Raw genomic sequence first — 20,084 nt, forward strand, 5'->3', positions numbered from 1 at the left:
CTAGACCCTGACCAACCCTCCTAGGACCTAGACCGAACCCTTAGGACCCACTTCGACCAGCCTCTACAGCCCATGCACTTGCAGCCTTCCAACCCGCGCCCTTCAAGACCCGCGCGACCCCAAGCCTAGCGCTCCAGCCCTTCTACTCGCACCAGCCGCCCTTAACCCATCTAGGACCATCATACAACCCCCTTAGGACTCCTGGACATGGCCCCTAACCGACGCACGAGCCGCGCCCTTCAAGCAACCAAAGATCGAAACCCTAGTTCCCCTCAACCCAAAAATCGTGCAGCCCTTGTCCTTGCATATTCCACCCTTTAACCATGCATCTAGGAGTCCCTAATCCCTCTGAAATTCATCCCTTCTAATAGCCCTACCATGGCAGCCCCTTTGTGCGTCACTACCATGAATTTAGAAAATGAAAATCAAAGTTTGATCATGTATTGCCATAACAACGAAAATAATTGAAAGGGCATCATATTTTTCATGCAAAAATGTATAAACGCACTTAATATGGTATGAACGATGAGCAAGAGAAGATTAAGGCGTTCCTTTACGTGTTTCACGTACGAAAACAATCCTTGATGCGAGGGACGTTGGCGGAGAGAGACGGGGAACTCGCTGCGTTTCTTCCCTTCAAATTAACGTGAAAAGCCTTGTAGACGTGTGTGGTGTGTGCGTATGTGGTAGGGAGAGATTCCTAGTGTTTTTTAGTGTAGGAAGCGTGAGTTACTTGAAAAATTAGGGCTTCGACACAAGAAGTTTTAATATAAGATATTTGGTAGAAGTTTAGGCTCAATAACCATAGGATAATAAGCCCATTAGGCCCATTAGATAGTAGGTAAAATATTTATTTTAGGAAAAATTTTCGAAAATAATAACCTAGCCTCCAAAAACTCACTTTTTCTTCCAAAATCGATTATCGGTTTAAAATAAGATTCAACGCGCAAAAACATCTCAAAAGATATCATTTTCGAAAATTTCATTTTAAAATATACCATATATTAAATAATTAAAAAGAATCATTTAATAGAAATATTTTCTCTTTACGGTCCTCGGCCTCTGATCCTCGATCGCGTCTCGAGTAACCTTTAAAAATACAGTTTTATGCATTCTAGTAGCAAACCATATTTTTTACATGTAACATGCATACCATATTTAATTAATACAATTAAAATAATTTAATTAGACATTTTTTATTTCTCCTATATTTGCACCTAATTGGATTAGGTTATCGCATTTTGGACCTTACAGCATCATCAAAAAATCCTCTTATGTGTTTTGCTCTCCCTAGAAGTAATTGTTTGTTGATTTTTTCATAAAAATGGGTGCACACTTGCATGGATCGTTTTCTCACTGTTTTGTCCTTCTTTGTCTTTGCTTATGGTAAATTTATATCCTTTCTTATTTGGGGGCATACCCATTAAAACACATTTTTCGGCTTTCGGATCTAATCTGTACAAAACTCCAGATTCAATTTGTATAAAGGTCCTTAGGAATGAAGACAGAACAAGTTCACCTAGATGTTTAAAAAATTATATATATACGTTTATCTGGAAGGGTGGGGAATTAGTTTGAGTTTGTTTAAAGGGAGCTTTCAGATTTTATGGCACAAATGTTCCTTTTTACCAACGATTATAATAAAACAAGTTGTCCCATAGAAATTTCTTAAAATATTACCATTAAGCAGATGTCTATATTTTTGTTTAACAATTCCATGTTGTTAGGGGTTCTGGTATTGGTGAACAATTCAAGATGCCTAAACATTCATGATTTTTCTCCATTATCTAACGGAAGAATTTAGATATTAGAATTTGCTTGTGTTTCACTCATGTTGTAAAAGTCCTTCAAGAATATTACCCCTTCGAACGATCTCGTGTGATCGTTAATAGAAGTTACAAATCATTTTCTTTAAAAATAAAATGTTTTGGAGGAGCATGTTGAACGAAGTTTAGCCTGATGATCTTTGGCAATTGGTGGTTTATGCAACGAACTATCCGTTGACTTAAATGAAGCCAGAAATAAATATTTTGGATAAAAGTAAACTGGGACATTCTGGTCTAAGCTGCTGTTACATTGGATTTGAATGGGTGTTACTCTAAGCCTCGAGCTCTTTTATTACTGAAGCAGATTTCATAAAAATAACATTGTCCATATATCTCTCTAGCACCCAGTCTTCATCCTTGTAGTCCCGAAAAACTGAATTATAAATCTAGAAATAAGTCATAACATAACAGTTGAGTCTCTCTAAATTTTGACGACAGATAATTGTTACGAACAATATTAAAAGATATTTAAAATCAATGCTACTAGCAAGCTGCCAGATCTATCTTAGAAGTGGGTGAGAAACTTCCTTTAGCAATCCAAAGTTTTTCATTACCAGGTCTATATTATTATGTCGGAAGCCCTCCCAAATTGGTTACCCAGGTGTTACGTGTAGGAGTTTTCGTAAAGGGGGATGGAAGCCTCTCTCCATCCGACTTCTTCCTCTCTGGCTTCTGGGATTTGAAGTGGGAAGAAAAACCAATGTATTGCGGTGGTTTCATTAGGCACTCACCCCTGAGGGGGTGCACCTAAGGAAGGAAGTAGCCCCTACTTCTTTTTTAAACTGAGAAACTAGTGAAGTCCCCCTTTCAGTTCAAACAAGACAGTATAAAATCTAGTTGATTTGGAGCGCAGGCCAATAGATCATAAAGGGCAAATGAAAATCGGGGTAGAGGCTACTTAAGCTCCTTCTCGGAACCTTATGTGGTTAGGAGTAAAGCATCCCGAGGTTGGCACAGGAATCGAGGACAGTGATAGACAGGGGAATGGAATTATGGACGGTAGACAGAGCTGTAGGGTCTTTTTACCTGTGTATGCCAAAGAAAAATTTGGACCACCAGATGTAGGATTGGATTTATTTTACCTTGTATATTTTAATTTTTTATTTTAATTCTGAATAATAATATGAATGCAAGATTTATGAATAAAAATATATGACAGACCTTTGTTAGAGATGCTGTTCTTGATCCTAGCACATCTGCATACAAGTGTTTGAAGTTTTTTAGCCTTTTGGTTGACATCTTTGTCCATTGGGACCTGGTCTGCTCAAATTCAATGGCTGCCGGACTCGCAATCTTTAGACCTTGAGATTTTGCCTCTAGTATCCTGTATCACTTAAAGGAACCAATGCATTCTACCTGGGAAATTTTTGTCGTTCTCATACTAAATCTGGACAAACATATTGTCTTCTTTTTTGTCAGGATGACTTGCATCAGCAGCAGGAAGAGGAAATGGATGATTACTGTTCACAGGTGTGCTAAGCTTTTCATGTGGCATCATATACACTCGTATTATGATATTTTCATGGTTCATGCAAGTGAGGCACAAATATTTGCAAAGTTTATTAGATTTCTTGTAACTGAGGCATGGATGTTCATGACGTAGTTTGCTCATAGGAATGGCTAATGCATAAACAAAAACTATTATCGCAATCACAAAGTTATGTATTCTCATAAGTTAATTGCCTTATCAAATTATTATGTCAGAGGGGAGCAAATTAGCTGATTTGAGTCGAATATTACACATTTCTTATACGTCAGCTCGACATCTAAACTTACGCTGGTTCAAAGCTTGGTTCAAGCTCGAAAGAAAAACTATTTTGGGCTTGAATTTGTTTTGACAGAGTTTGAGTTTGAATTCCAACTTGATTTGTTTCATTCGAACTTAAATACTTGTCTTTATAAAACAAATACTTCTATTCATAAAATATTATTAGATACATGGAAGCTAAGAATTACGCACCGGGACACCATGACCTAATCCAACAGGAAGCAATCGGCAATTGGTAATCGGCAATTACCTCTTCTCTTGGACCATATGTTCGAAGGCTGAACCGCGCAGAGATGGAGGAACACTGGGCGAAATGGTTGTGTTATAACTGTAGAGAATTGTATGTATGGACATCGGTGTAGGAAACTATTCTGGATCAAAGGATGGGAGGAAATGACAGACGAGGCTACAAAGGGCCTCGAAATCTCCATCCACGCCATTTCAGGTACTCATGGCGCACAAACGATGCAGATTAAGGGATCCATTATGCGCCAATCACTACTGATTCTTATTGAATGTACACATTGTTTTCTAGATCAGACTGGTGCAGGACATGGACCTTCTACTGGAATGAAAACAAGCTCTTCGGGTTCTTATTGCAAGTGAGCTCCAGCTTCAGTGTATAGGAGTCTGCAAAGATGTGGTAATTTACTTGGGAGAGCACAGATTTTGAATTGACTTCTTTGTAATTCCTCTCAGGGGGATTGAAGCAATTCTGGGAGTGAACTGGCTCAAGAACACGGGCCCAATTCAGTGGAATTTTGCAAAAATGTGCATGAATTTCAATTAGGAGGGTCTACACATATTCCTATAGGGCGCAACAAAAACTTCCAACTATAAATTACTCAATACTGTATATGTACGGGATGGAAAGGATAACCAATTATTCTCACTTCTGGCAGAATTTTTAGGGTTATTCTCAGAACCTTCAAGACCCTTAGCCTCCAAAAAATTCAACCATAGGATCATCCTGGAACAAAGGACGAATCCCGTTGTGGTTTGCCCTTATCGTTATATCCATGAACAGAAAGATGAACTCGAGAAGCAATGCACAGAGATGTTAGCAAAAGGGTTAATCCATGGAAGCACCTCACCTTTTTCTTCCCCGGTCATCCTCGTTTCTAAATCTGATCACACATGGCGCTTTTGTGTGGACTACAGAGCCCTGCATGCAAAGACGGTAAAGGATAAGTTCCTCATTCCCGTCATCGATGAATATTAGATGAGCTGTTTTGACCAAAATTCTTTACGAAACTAGATCTACTAGCGGGATACCATAAGATCTCAATGGACACGGACAACATACCCATGACTGCGTTTCGAACAAACCATGATTACTTTGAATTTGTGGTCATGCAGTTTGGGCTCACCAAAGTACCATCAACATTCAAGGCATTGATGAACTCAATTTTTCACGCACATTTACGTAAATTTGTGCTTGTTTTCTTCGATGACATTTTAATTTACAGTCCATCTTGGGACAACCACTTATATCACTTACACATTTTGCTTAGTATCTTATTGCAGCATCAGCTGTACCTTAAATGCTCCAAGTGCTTCTTCGCGCAGTCAGAGGTGACATACTTGGGGCATGTTTATCACGAGCATTTGTGATGGTGGAGAATGCTAAGATCCAGCCAGTCACGTCATGGCCACAACCATCAAATCCGACGGCCTTGAGGGCATTTCTTGGTCAGACGGGTTATTATCGCAAGTTTGTCAAGAATTATGGGATGGATGCAGCGCGACTAACCAAACTTCTCAGGAAATATTCTTTTCCATGGTTCGACATTGCTGCAGTAGCTTTTGAAGGTGTTGTCTTTACCCGATTTCTCACAACCCTTCATCGTTGAGTGTGATGCTTCTTACATGGGGAGCCTTCTACAGTCACACTTTAGCCCAACGCCGTCAGAAATTGCCAGCGTATGAAAAAGAATTGATGGGGCTCATCAAGGTTGTACGTCATTGGAGCTCTTATTTCTGGGGCCAAGCTTTTGTCTTACGCACTGATCACTACAATTTAAAATATTTGCTGGAACGCATTGTGTCCCCTTCGCAACAACGTTGTATTTGCAAGATGAGAAAAATATTGAGAGAAAAACTTATATCTCTTTAATTGAAAAAATACATGAATTTATAGTTACAAAGGATATATCAAATCCCAACTATTAAGGAGAAACAAATATTAGAAAATATTACCCTACCAAATTTACAAGATTATCATATCCTATCATATTAGAAAATATTACCTAAAAAATACTTCACCGTTCCAAGATCTTTGATTTCAAAGTGTTTTGCCATCATCAACTTAATCATCTCCATTTCATCATTGTTATCTCCAGTGACAATGATGTCATCAACATACACTATGAGAATGGTGATTTTTCCTTTCTCAGAATGTTTAAAGAAGAGTGTATGATCTGCTTGTCCCTGAACATATCCTAATTTTTTGATTACTTGAGAGAATTTTTCAAACCAGGCACGAGGTGACTGCTTCAACCCATAAAGAGATTTGTTAAGTTTGCAAACAGTCTGACTCCCCAACCTTTCTTCAAATCCCGGAGGTTGACTCGTGTAAACTTCCTCTTCAAGATCCCCGTTCAGAAATGCATTTTTTATATCTAATTGGTGCAATGGCCAATCAAGATTTGCTGCCAAGGATAACAGAATTCGAATAGTATTGATTTTGGCAACAGGACCAAACGTTTCAGTATAATCAATGCCATATGTTTGAGTGAAGCCTCTAGCCACAAGTCGGGCCTTGTATCTTTCAATCGAGCCATCTGCCCTATATTTAACAGTAAATACCCATTTGCATCCCACCGTAGTTTTTCCTTGTGGTAATTCGACCAGATTCCAAGTATTATTCATTTTCAAGGCCTTCATTTCCTCAAGGACGGCATTCCTCCATTCAGGCATAACAAGTGCCTCTTGAACAGACCCGGGAATTATTGTACTAGACAATCTTGAGGTAAAGGCACGAAATGATGAAGATAAATTTGAGTAAGATACAAAATTTGAGATATGATGTTGGGTACAAGATCTCTTACCTTTTCTGACTGCTGTAGGTAGATCAAAGTCAAGGGTAGTATTTGACTGAGGATCCACTACCGGTTCATCCTCTTGATTGTTGTTAGGATTCACAATGTCTTTGGTTGCCTGAGGTTTGTTCCGTCTTGAGTAGACTTTTAACTCCTGTGACAGTGTTGATTCTTCCTCTGTTTCCTGTATTGGGATATGTGCCTGAGAATCTGTGTGAGAATTTTGAGGAGAGTTTGTGTTTGGTGTTCGAGGAATCTCATGGAGTGGATCACATATGGGAAGAGATGAAGTATCCCACCAAGATTCTGTATCTAGGTTCCACCCTTGAAGCGAAGGTGGAGGAAAGTAAGGAGTGTTTTCAAGGAAGGTGACATCACGAGAGACGTAGGTCTTCTTTGTGTGTGGGCAGTAGCATTTATAACCTTTTTTAGTGGAAGAATAACCAATGAACACAGTCTTCATGGATCAAGGATCAAGTTTACTTCTGTTGTGATTGTGGACATGCACGAAGGCCGTACAACCAAAGGTTTTTAAAGGAAGATTATTTGAAGTAGACACATGTGGATAATTTTTAAGAAGAAGGATAAAGGTGTCTCAAAGTCAAGAGTGCGGCTTGGTAAGCGATTGATGAGATAAGCAGCAGTGAGAATGGCATCCCCCCAAAGATACTTAGGAATATTCATGGTGAACATTAGGGCACGTGCGACTTCCAACAAATGACTATTCTTTCTTTCGGATACGCCATTTTGTTGAGGAGTATCAACACAAGAGCTTTGATGAAGAATCCCGTTATCCAACAGATAATCACCTAGAATGGTATTGAAATATTCTTTACCATTGTCGGTTCTAAGAGTTTGAATATGGGTATGAAATTGAGTTTGAATCATTCTGTGGAAATCTTTGAAAATTTTGCTTGTGTCAGGTTTATTATTGATAAGATACACCCACGTGAGTCGAGTATGGTCATCAATGAATGTGAGGAACCATTTTTTGCCATTTGACGTAGCACTTGGTGAAGGACCCCAAAGATCACTATGAATAAGAGGAAATGGAGCGGTTGGTGTATATGTTTTTGTAGGAAAGAAATTACGAGTGTGCTTAGCTAAATGACAAATATCACACTGAAGCAAATCAAGACTTTTATTATTGAATAAAGATGGAAACAATTTTTTGAGATATGAGAAACAAGGATGGCCGAGTCTATGATGCCATAACATTATTGTGCCTAATATTAGAATCAGAGATAGAAGCAACGTTAGACACTCGAGTTGGAAGAAAGTCTTGAGGAATCTCTAGGTAGTAAAGTCCATTGTGAATCCTAGCACTGCCAATCGTCTTCCCCGATAGTAGGTCCTGAAATTGACATGACAAAGGAAAAATTTAGCAATACAATTATTGTCAAGTGTGAATTTACTCACTGAGATCAGATTGCAAGTTAGGGCAGGAACATGGAAAACTGACTTTAGGATGACATCCTTAGATAAATGTATGCTACCAAAACCAGCAACTGGAGTCATTGAACCATTAGCAATTTTCACAGAAGTATGGGTAGAACAGGGTTTATAAGTGCAAAATAAATTAAAATCGCTAGTCATATGGTCAGAGGCCCCGGAATCAACAATCCAAGAACCAATGGAATAAGATCGGAGGGCCGAGAAAAGATTACCAGATTGAGTCATAGAACAAGAACCAACAGTTTTGTTTTGCGGTGGATTAAGTGAGGCCTGGCGGATGAGTCGACAATATTCTTCAATCTGTGCAATCTGCTCATTGGGGAAAGGAGCAGAATTTTCTGAGTTTCCAGGTTGTTCTTTAACAGATAGGGCTTGATAACCATGCTGTTCATTCTTTTTCTTGGGCTGCCAATTGGCTGGTTTGCCATAAATCGCCCAACACTTGTCTTTGGTATGGCCTGGACGTTTACAAAGATCACACCAAGGCCCTTTGTGGAAATGTTGGCCAGGAAATGCAGCTTTTTGTGTGTCTAATGCAGACACATCAGGAGCAGGTAGTGGGGTTGGTGAATCATCAGAAAACATGACTTTTCTTCGCATCTCTTCACGTCGAACTTCCGCAAAGGCATCGTCGGGAGATGGAAATGGGTCTCTAGCAACTACCCGGCCACGAACATCATCAAGATTGCGATTAAGCCTAGTTAGAAAATCAAAGACCCGTTCTTTCTCAAGATTACTCCTGATCTTGATGCTGCAGTCTGCACAAGACGAGGAATCATCACGAAACAGGTCCAGTTCTTGCCAAATATCTTGGAGGTCTGAAAATATTTCGTTACAGATTTTTCCCCTTGCTTCATATCCTTCAATTTTGATCGGAGCTCATAGATTTGGGATGCATTTCCAAGGTCAGAGTACATCCGGTGAGCAGCATCCCACACTTCCTTGGCTGTGTGAAACCATAGATAGCGCCGACTGATTTCAGGCTCCATTGAGTTGATTCGCCAAGCAAGAACGATGGAATTTTCAGCCAACCAATTCTTATGTGTTGGGTCAGATTGCGTTGGTGGCTTTAATTATTCCCCACTGAGGTAACCAAGTTACCCACGCCCACAAATAACAATTTTTACCGATTGAGCCCACTGAAGGTAATTACGCCCATTTAATTTGTGGGTAGTGATCTGGATTGAAGAAATGTCACTACCGGAAAAAGTAGTGATAGGCCCAAGAGTTTTTTCTGGCATGGTTTCTTCAGAAGAGACGGATGAAGTTGAAGACATATTAGTGTAGGATGTATTGAAACACTAGTGCTCTGATACAATGAGAAAAATATTGAGAGAAAAACTTATATCTCTTTATTGAAAAAATACATGAATTTATAGTTGCAAAGGATATATCAAATCCCAACTATTAAGGAGAAACAAATATTAGAAAATATTACCCTACCAAATTTACATGATTATCATATCTATCGTATTAGAAAATATTATCCTACCAAATTTACAAGATTATCATATCCTATCACATCAATACAAACTTATTGATATCAATTTAAATTCTCATCAGATTTATCGTACTCTACACAAGATTTTGGGATTTAACTTCACCGTTGAATATAAACCCGGCCATACAAACATTGTGGCTGATGCACTCTCCCAACGGGGTGATACATTGGGAAGTTTCTAGGCCATTCTGTTGCTACTAAGGAAGAACATGACCAGTCTGGGGAGCTCCAGCAAATGATTAAGAAGGTTTGGATAGGGGAGGCGTTAAAATTATGGACCATTATTGATGGACTGTTGTACAAGCAAAGGATCTTTCTGCCCAAACTTTTACCCTTGGTGGATAGAATCATATCATCCATTCATAACTCATGTCATGAGGGGTATCAGAAAACTATTCATAGGCTGACTCAGGATTTTTTTGGGCAGGTATGCGTGGCAGCGTGGTGGATTTTGTCTCGTCGTGCCTAGTTTGCCAACGACATAAGATTGAGCAGCTTCAACCGGCTGGGTTGTTGCAACCTTTACCCATCCCTAGGCACATTTGGATAGACGTTTCAATGGATTTCTTGGAGGGACTTCCGGCGCCACATGGGAAGAATGTAATTTTCTTGGTGGTTGACCTTTATCAAAATATGCCCATTTCTGGCTTTATCACACCCTTATACGGCGGTGTCAGTGGCTATGCTTTTCTTCGATAATATTATCAAACTCCACTGTCTGCCAGAGATGATTGTCAATGATCATGACATCACCTTCACGAGCTCCTTTTGGAAAGAATTATTTCGATTACAAGGGACGCAGCTTCGCTTCAGCTCTTCGTATCATCCATAGTCGGATGGCCAACCCAAAGCTGTCAACCATATGTATTTATGTTTCTTCACGAGTGACTACCCGAAGAAGTGGATTGAGTGGTTTGCATGGGCATAATTCTGTTATAATACTAGTTTCAACTCCTCCTTGTAGACTTCCCCATTCGAGGTGATTTATGTTTGACCACCGGCCTCGCTTCCTCTCCTACAGTATAGGGCTCTCCCACATTGAGGCTGTTGACCATGCGCTGCAAAGCTGAGATGAGATGCTTAAAATTGTTCGGGACATACTCCTTCATGCCCAGAATTTGATGAAGCTTCGGTATGATTCATGTCACAGACAACTACAGTTTGAGGTGGGGGATTGCGTTCTGTTGAAGCTGCAACTTTACCGCTACCTGAGTGTGGCTGCCCACATTAACAAGAAGTTATCTGCACGTTTCTTTGGTCCTTTTAAAGTTCTAGGTCGGGTGGGCGAGGTGGCGTACTGGCTAGAGTTACCCGATTCAGCTAAAATGCACCCTGTTTTCCATATTTCATTTCTCAGGCCTTTCCGGGGCAACCCCGAAGGCATTTCCACACTACCTCATTTACAGCAGGGGGAACTTCTTCCCCATCCACAGGCTATTCTGGACACCAGATTCTACAAGGGGAGACGCAAGCTAATGGTACATTGGCAAGGGTTATCACCGGCAGAGGCTTCTTGGGAGGATGCTTCCACCTTTACAAACCAATATCCTTCCTTTATGTTTGAGGACAAACACATTTCTCAAGGGGTGGATAATGTCACGGACCAGAAAACAAGCCACGACCCATCCACACAAGTTTATCAATGCTACACACATGGCCGATTCAAGCGAAAGGATTAGGCTAGGGATGTTGATTGGTTTATCTCATCTTTTTTCATTTATCGTCAAATAAATCATGTGGATTACACATGATAAGATTAGGTGTTTTTGTTATCCGTAGGTGTCATTGGTAGAAGAAACTCCTGTGTATTTAATTTCGTTTTTGATTAATAAAGAGGCAACAATCAATTTAATCAAAAGTGTGGAGAGATCGGAGGTTCTCTCAAAAGAGCCTCATCATAAACCCTCCAACAATAGGTAGGCAAAGGAGAAAATCAAATAAACAAAAACACCTTCTGGTTCATCACAACTTTGTGTTGAACAGACCCATTACACGATCCATTTCTCAAGCACATAACAGGCTGATTCATAGTTCCTTTGTATTTAAGTTTTTTATTCACATTTTGTGATCTTGATTCGATCTCGTAAAGCAGCACTCGGTACCATAATTTTCTTGTGTAGGTTCCTGTCCGGCATGTAGTATTCATGGTTCATGGTATTGGTCAAAGGTTGGAGAATTCTAATTTGGTGGATGATGTTGGAGATTTTCGCCATTTAACAGCAAGACTTGCTGAAAGACACCTGTCTTCACACCAACGTGGCACCCAAAGAGTTCTTTTTATTCCATGTCAGGTGCATATTGCAGTTCCACGTTTGTATTTTACCTTTTTCCTTCTTCTCTCATTGCGAGTTTGTATTTTCCTAATGGTGGACACCAGAATTTTTTTGATGATGTCCAGACTTTCCATTGTGGTGTTTATTGTTCTTGACTATGCCTGTTAGTACCTTCTATAAGTTATTGTATCAAGAAATGAAATAAATTGATTTTGTCCTTTCTTTTCCCAATGTTGATCTAGAACACCTATTCTTATTCCTATTAGTGGTGAGACATTGAGTTTACGTTTTGTATTTTATAAAGCCTGTGGCCGAAAATTGGGAGTAATTTTGAATAGAAATGATCTAAATTTATTAAAATGATGGGTGGAGAGGCTTCAAGGTTCATATATCGTATGATGAGTGGAGAGGCTTTAGGGTCATATATCATATGACTGGTGGAGAGGTTTCAGGCTTCTAGGATACTATTATATCTTGTAGAAAGAAACTTATGGAAGAAAAATGAAATTATTTTACTGCGTATGATCTTCCATGTTGAGCCTCTTACTCCACCTTCACAATGTCAGAATTATCTCGGCGTTAGTATGAGGCTCCTATCATTGAAATTGTTTAGATATTATACATTTATGTTTTGCTTGCAATTATTTCTTGGTGCTGCTACAATTCTGTTGTGTTGCTCCTTTTTAATTTATTCTTCTCTTCTGGCCTTTTGCTAGTGGAGGAAGGGGGTTGACACTTAGTGGTGAAACCGCAGTTGAAAAAATAACTTTAGATGGCGTCCGAGGTCTGCGAATGATGTTGGGTGCCACTGTTCATGATGTCTTATACTATATGAGCCCTATCTATTGCCAGCACATCATTGACTCGGTACCCCTTAAATGTTTTTCCTATTTTTGTCTTTCTGCCTCTGGTACTATGTTAATACGTCAAATGTATTTTCACATCGTCTTGGATCATGTCAGTATCCATAGTCCATGCCATCTTAGCTCATGTTAATGTAACATAGTTTTCGTATTATTGGGGCACTCTTTTCATAAGCCTGATTCTTTAAATACTTACAATGTACCTGGAGTCGCAGTCTTTTCAGGTATCTAATCAACTCAACAAATTATATTTGAAGTTTCTTAAGAGGAATCCTGGTTATGATGGGAAGGTATATGGGTAGTAGCCATTGAAAATTTTAATTGAACGTTTAGTTTATTACTTTAGCTCAACCACCCATCTGTTAACTTCCTCTGCAGGTTTCACTGTATGGCCACTCGTTGGGTAGTGTTTTATCCTATGACATCCTCTGCCATCAAGAAGCTTTGAATTTGCCTTGTCCAGCAGACTGGATGCATAATGAACACAAAAGAACTGAAGCATCTTGTTCTGGCAATGACAACTTTTCATTTGGAGGCAATCCCGTCTCAAATTCAGGAGATGAGAACTCAAAGAATGTTGAAGTTCTGAGCATGGATGGTCCTGTCGATAATTCAGACCTCATCGAAGACCATGTTGATACATATCATGTATCATCAGAATCTGATGAATCAACTACCGCGGATATTGGCTACCAGCTGACAAATGATGCATCATCATCATGCGAAAATGAGGACAAGCATTCTTGTAGTTCAAATGAAATTGAGTCCTATAAAAGCGATTCAATGAATTACCCAAATAGCATGACAACTGACGTTTTATTATGCGAGGACAATAAAAATGACCAGGGTATATGTGACATCAGTAAAGATCAAACCATTAAATTGTTGAGAGAAGAGGTATTATAATCTCTTATTTTCTAAACTTTTCTTGTGCTGATATTTTCATTTACCTCCTAACCATTTACTTACTTTCCAGATTGATTTACTGAAAGAGAAAATAAAAAAATTTGAAGCTCAATGTGCTGAAACAGGTAAAATTGTTATCTGAACGCAATTGGTTCAATTCTTAGATATTGAGAGTTGATAAGTTGAATTGCTGATGTAGAAGCTTCAGTGAAACAAGTTCATTCAAGAAAGACATCGACAGCAGTGACTCTACCTGATCCTGAGAGCGTTCAACCTGGGAAAAAGGACAGTTCAAAGGGTTATACACCCCTTATAAGATATACAAAATTAGAATTCAATGTACTGCTCTTCCATTTTTTCTGTTGTAACTCGGAGACAGTTGTTTGGTTAGAATACTCTGTCGTGTCTTGTTATGTTGGTTATTTTTTGTAAGCAAATAAGACATGATGTTGTCACCAATGAAATTATTATTTACTGTATACATGCAATTCATGGCCTTCACTTAATATGCTGCTTCATATGTTTATGGACAAAGATACGTTAGTTTAATAAACATGATGTTGATGTCAGGTTGACACGTTCTTTGCTGTTGGGTCTCCTCTGGGGGTGTTTCTTTCCCTCCGCAATGCTCGTATCGGGATTGGTAATGGCCATAGCTTGATACTTTCACGGACATATATTATTTTCTTCTCCTTTTTGTTCATCCTTTTGAAGTGTGCTGGGATTCTTGAAGCATAAGACCAATGACTTGTTGTCTACTTGTCGTGGTTGTGGAAACAATATTACAACTTTCTATTAAATCTCTGGATTAAATCTCTCTGAAGAAGTTTCTATTGTACTCAACCCTAAAATAATTACAGAATTACTATATCAAGACTTTCCCCTCCATGATTGCATTCTAATAAGTAGTTAAGATTTATTTGATTTTTGTTGTGGATTTTATTGAAATTTATGTAGATCTATGCGATTAATAAAAAGGTGTGCTTTGTTTGCAGTTGGTTATTGTTCCTATAATTTGTCAGTTCAATTTGAGAACTTATTTTCTGTTTTTTTCATGTCCGTATTTCGTGTCATATGTGTTTAGTTCTTTTACTTAATTCGGATAGAATGTTCGACTAAAATTTCTTCTGCCTTTTGGATTGCTAGGCAATGGAAGACATTATTGGGAAGATGAAACTATAAACGAAGAGATGCCAGCCTGTCGGCAGATGTTTAACATCTTTCATCCATTTGATCCTGTTGCGTATAGGTCTCTTTTACATTGTTCATCATGGTTCTTTTGAATTTCTTGTCTAAAAAATCTCCAATAATGAATTTTGTTTACCTCAGAATAGAACCTCTAATATGTAAAGCATGTATGCACAAACGTCCTATTATTATTCCGTACCACAGAGGTGGGAAGCGGCTGTATGTTGGATTCCAGGTAAGTTCTCTAAAAAATTCTGAAATGTATCTTCCAACTCTAGGCACTGGTGTTCACACTATTATGATGCAGGAATTTAGAGAAGGTTTAGCTTCAGGTTCTGAAGCTTTTGTTCATCAGTTGAGCGTCGTACGGGTTCGTACTTTTTGCTTGTGTTACTCAAAAGATTGATGCTAAATATTAATGTAATTTGTGAAAGTAGCTGCCTTGTTTCGAAATCTCAAGAAGATTTTTTAGTAGCTTATTCTCGAATGTATTGAACTTCTTTTGAGTGGCATTCAGTTTTTTATGTGACTAAAGGTCTTATTTAAATGCTTTTTGAGGGTGCCTTTTGATTTAAGTAATTTTAAGTCAAGGTTCAAATATATTATAATTGTTAAGATGCTTTTGATTTAAAGGAATTTCAAATTTATCATATCTCAATATAAGCTCTTGTATTAATGATTGAATTCCAGTCTTAAATTCATTTTTTGATCAAATTGTACATTAATCCAAAAACAATCTTGATTTTTATCAGTAAATAACAATCTTGAATTTTTTTGTTGTATATAGTGTTTACATGCCTGTATCCACGGTGGCTGTCAAGTTCATTTGGTTTATTACGAATGAGTATTGAAAAATAATCGAGATTCAAATTATCACCATCCTTCAAATCTCTTGATTTTAGTAACTGTATGGTAGCAGAAATGTTAATATTAGAATTTGGAAATTTAGTTTGATCCTATACTTCTCGTGAATCATTACATAATGATATCGAGCAGTAAAATTTACTACAAGTGGGTGATAGTAGTTATTTTGAAGTAGCTTTTGACAAATGTTTTCAACAATCGTGAATAATCTGCAAAATTTTGACTTCTTGTACGGAGTCAGTTCAATCAGTTCCTCGTTTACAAGAATTGATTGATGTTAAACTGACTTGGTTTTGGATTGAATATTAAACTAACTGTAAGCATTTATAAATAGTTTAAGGTTCTCACAATCTGTGAATCAAGATGCGATGACGGCCAGGATGGTAAGCATATCCGCTGCTTTTGTGCTCCCCTCTGGGGTATTTAGTTAGTCCATGTCTGTTATTTCTGTTATTCTTGACGTAGGAGAAAGCCTTTTACAACAGCCGTATCATTTCCTTTTGCAGAGGCATGTGGAAAAACCCAAGAGAAACAAGAGAGAACATATGGCTCAGTTATGATGGAGAGATTAACAGGAAGTCCAGAGGGGCGAATTGATCATGTATTACAAGTATGATATTTTTATTTTTTTGCTTTAGGCTCTAGCACAGCTGTTATTGTTGGCATTATATAATGAAAACAGTGTTCTAAAAAGTGCTACGTCTAACGCCTAGGCCTATATTTGCTGTTCGTCTTCTTATTCATCTCCATATTTTTTCAACACTTCATCTTTATCAGTTTCAAACTCAAAATTCATAACTATCTTCCTTGTGTAATACAAAATCTTCTTAATGAATTCTCTTTCTGTTTCAACATTTGTCTCCACAACTTAATCTCTACCATCAACAATTCATCCTTGTGCCATAGTTGCTTCACTAGCATTGTTTAATTTTTTTTTTAAGTTTTGAATCCGATTTTAAAAATATATAAATGTTTATTAATCCGCCTAGGCGACCGTTTTTTGCGGCCAAGCCTAGATGCGTCACGTTTCTAAAAGTCAAGGCAGGTGGATGGCGCCTAGGTGCTCCTAGGCACCTAGGCGCTGCCTTTTAGAACACATACACCTCCCATGATTTCTAGCCTTAGGATAAGTGATATTTTTGCGACATTGTAGCCATGGGGTTTAAAACTTGATCGAGCCTTTAGGATAAGTGATTTCTTTAGGATGTTATGGCCACGGGTTAAGGCATCTCATTCAAAATCCTCTTTACGCTGATTAAGGAATTCGAGCTTTAAGGATATTTGATTTCTTTTACTACATTATAGCCACACGGGTTTAATACTTGTGCACAATACTCTTTATCTTTTAATCGGCCTTGGGTGATTCTGGCTTCGAGTGAGTTTGTTTTACTGTATTCATGTGATTTAAGTTCCAAGACTCAAGTACAAGTCAGAAATAATCATTGGTATTTGTCCACTGGCTTTGCCGATCCAGGATAAAACTTTTCGTCATCCTTACCTCTCGGCCATTGGATCACATACGTAAGCATCATCCAACTCCAATCTTTCAGATTTTGTCCCCAAACTTGCTTGAGCAGCTTGCTAGATAAGATAAAACTAAACTCGAATGACTTGTATGAGTATTTTTCACAGAAACTACTGGAGAGATCCCGATACTTCTCTTTTCATATTAAATCATTTATATCGGGATATACCAGATGAACCTCTCTCACCAAGTGCACAACCTGAAAGCTCAAACGACAAATCTAGCTTGCAGGGCTGGTCTGATCCAAGGGAAGTAGATGATGAAGAACTCCCTTTGACCTTTGCTGATAGCATTTCCATAAAAAAGTTCTCCCACAGGGCGAAGAAAGTGATGAGAAGCTGAATGTATCAAGTTTGATTCAACAAGCGGTACTTTGCCATGAACAAAATCAAAGTGGCAACGGCACAACCAACCGGTTACTTATTATGTTACATCTTATCTCAAGTTTTTTCTTCAGCTCAACTAAATGCGGGGTATGGTTTCTAGAATTCAGTTATACGTACGGTTAATGGTCAAATGTCTGGCATATAGAGAAAGGGCTTTGTACAGGTAAAGTGAGGTGTTGGTTATACTAAGTAGGGATGGTGTTGTTAAACAACAATAAGACCTCCTTTGTTATATGTTTACAGTTGATAACAAAAGGCCTGTACATGCTTTACCTTTGAGAGTGAATTTTTATTACAATTTGAATATCGGGGATTTAAAATTCCCCGATTCTGGGAAATGGTGATAATACTCTTGAATAGCAATGAATCTACGAACTGCAAAGAAAACAATGAGAATGAGTGTCACGACCCGTCGTCGAATGTAAGGTCCAAAATGCGACAACATAATCCAAATGTATGTTAGATCTAAAAAAGTTCGAATAACGTAACCTGATTGCATGCGATCTAAGATTTTACTAAAATATATATTAAATTATTTTAAAGCATTAAATGCATGGATATGTGGTTTATTTCTTGGTTTATTAAAGTTTCGTGTATTAGGATTTTCAGTAGTTTTTTCGCGCTCGAACGATGAACAGAGATCGGGGATAATTAAGGAAGATATTTTTATTAATAATTATTTTTAATTATTTTATATATTGGTGTAATTAAGTGAGATTTTCGAAGTTGGGCCTTGGTGAGTCATTTTTACTTGTCGAATCATATTTTAAATCGGTATGCAAACTTTAGCAAGTCAGAGAACTTTTTGAGGGTTCGGGCAATATTTTCAAAAACGTATCTAAATGAAATATTTTTTGAGAATGTTATTGGGCTTAATAGGGGTTATTTTATTGTTTAATGGGTCAAAAATATTTTAATCTTTTTATTTTTAATTAAGAGCTCATTAGCACCCTATATCATGACTTAAACACTACAATTAAACCCTAAACCTAGACTAACTTATTTGGCCGCCCCTCCCTCATTTCTCCAGCAATTTATTCGAAATTTCCAACAGCTCCCACCTTCGGAAATCCTCCCTAGTTTGAAAAGAAATCCCTTCCCGTTTCTCCGGTACAATTCTACGAATTGGTATCAATGTTTTTTAGCATAATAATGCAAAGGCACGCCTATATCTCGTTTCGTTACATCAATATACGTTGTTTGTATGTTTTGCATGAGAAGCATACGATCTATCATCTGGGGTAAGTTTTATACGATTTTTGTCATTAAATATGCTCGTCCTTTGCATGTAACACAAGTTTTGCTGTTCTTGTGTAAGGGGCTGTCGATTTGAGATGCTAAGAGGCTGAACATGTCGAGGTTTAAGGTATCAAAGTGCTGGAGTCGAGGATCGGTTAAACCAGCTAATCGAGTCTAGGGATTTTTATTTGGTGCTTGGGCTAGTTCGGGCCTTGGGAAGGGTACCGTGTAGCGTCTACTAGTTTTAAAAAATGCAGAAATATATTTTTTTAAAAGCTCGCATTTTCGAAATATCATTTAAAAACGTTTCGCATGCATGCGCTCTACAGAAAAATATAAGATTTAAAAATGATCTTAAATATGTGACAGTAAAAATAGCCCAGTTTAAAATAATCAAACTCGTCCAAAATCATACGTAAATATAAACGTATAAAAATCTTAAAATCATCAACGTAGGAAAATGTTCGTATACTCTCTAAATTCGTAAATCATAATGCGGAAAACATGCAGTCCTCGGGTCATGTCACCACACCAGAGTTCAGCACCTCCAATCTCCTCAGCATCAAGCTCACCTGCATCACACACGCCTATTGACTCTAAAGACTCAACACCTGTACCAGTAATAACAAGTACATATACGTAGCACACAACAGTGAAAAATAGCATAATCAACATACATTTCGTGTCTGCAGTAAAAATCGTACAAGTAAGCGTGTCCTTTCAAAATATGATAATAATCATAGCATGTATCATCGTATCAGCATATACGTGTTAAATCATGTCATCTCATGTCATCATAAACCTATACATTTTTTTTAATTGAATTCAGTTTATTACTTGTGACTTTCGTATTAGTTCTATCGTATCAGCTCTATCGATGAATCCATCTATGTATAACCACAGTACCGGGCGACGGGAGACATCAGCGACATCATTACCAGCCAACTGAGCCCGGGTCTCAGCTCATCGTATCTCATGTCATCGTATACATATACATCGTCAGTCACAACCAATTCGCATCCTTCAAAAACAACATCATCATATTCACCACTTAATAAAAACATGCATATACGTAACTTTTATCTTAAAAATAAGCATGCACCGTATTTATCATAATTTTATAAAAATCATAAACATGATGCATAAACATTTAAAATACCATGGATTTGTGCTCAGAGCGCTGCTAGGATCCAAAATGTCACTCCGAGTGCAAAATGACCATTTTGCCCATGGAAACAAAAAAATTACC

The 20,084-nt window shown here is 38.0% G+C and overlaps 1 pseudogene; it reads left to right on the forward strand.

Annotated features, from left to right (window-relative positions):
- The window catches only part of LOC142543166 (phospholipase SGR2-like), a 35,681-nt pseudogene extending 17,747 nt beyond the window's left edge, over positions 1 to 17,934 (forward strand).
- Positions 17,935 to 20,084: the final 2,150 nt, after the last annotated feature.

This window comes from Primulina tabacum, chromosome 4, assembly GCF_025594145.1.
Source record: "Primulina tabacum isolate GXHZ01 chromosome 4, ASM2559414v2, whole genome shotgun sequence".
In the NCBI taxonomy this organism is placed as follows: domain Eukaryota; kingdom Viridiplantae; phylum Streptophyta; class Magnoliopsida; order Lamiales; family Gesneriaceae; genus Primulina; species Primulina tabacum.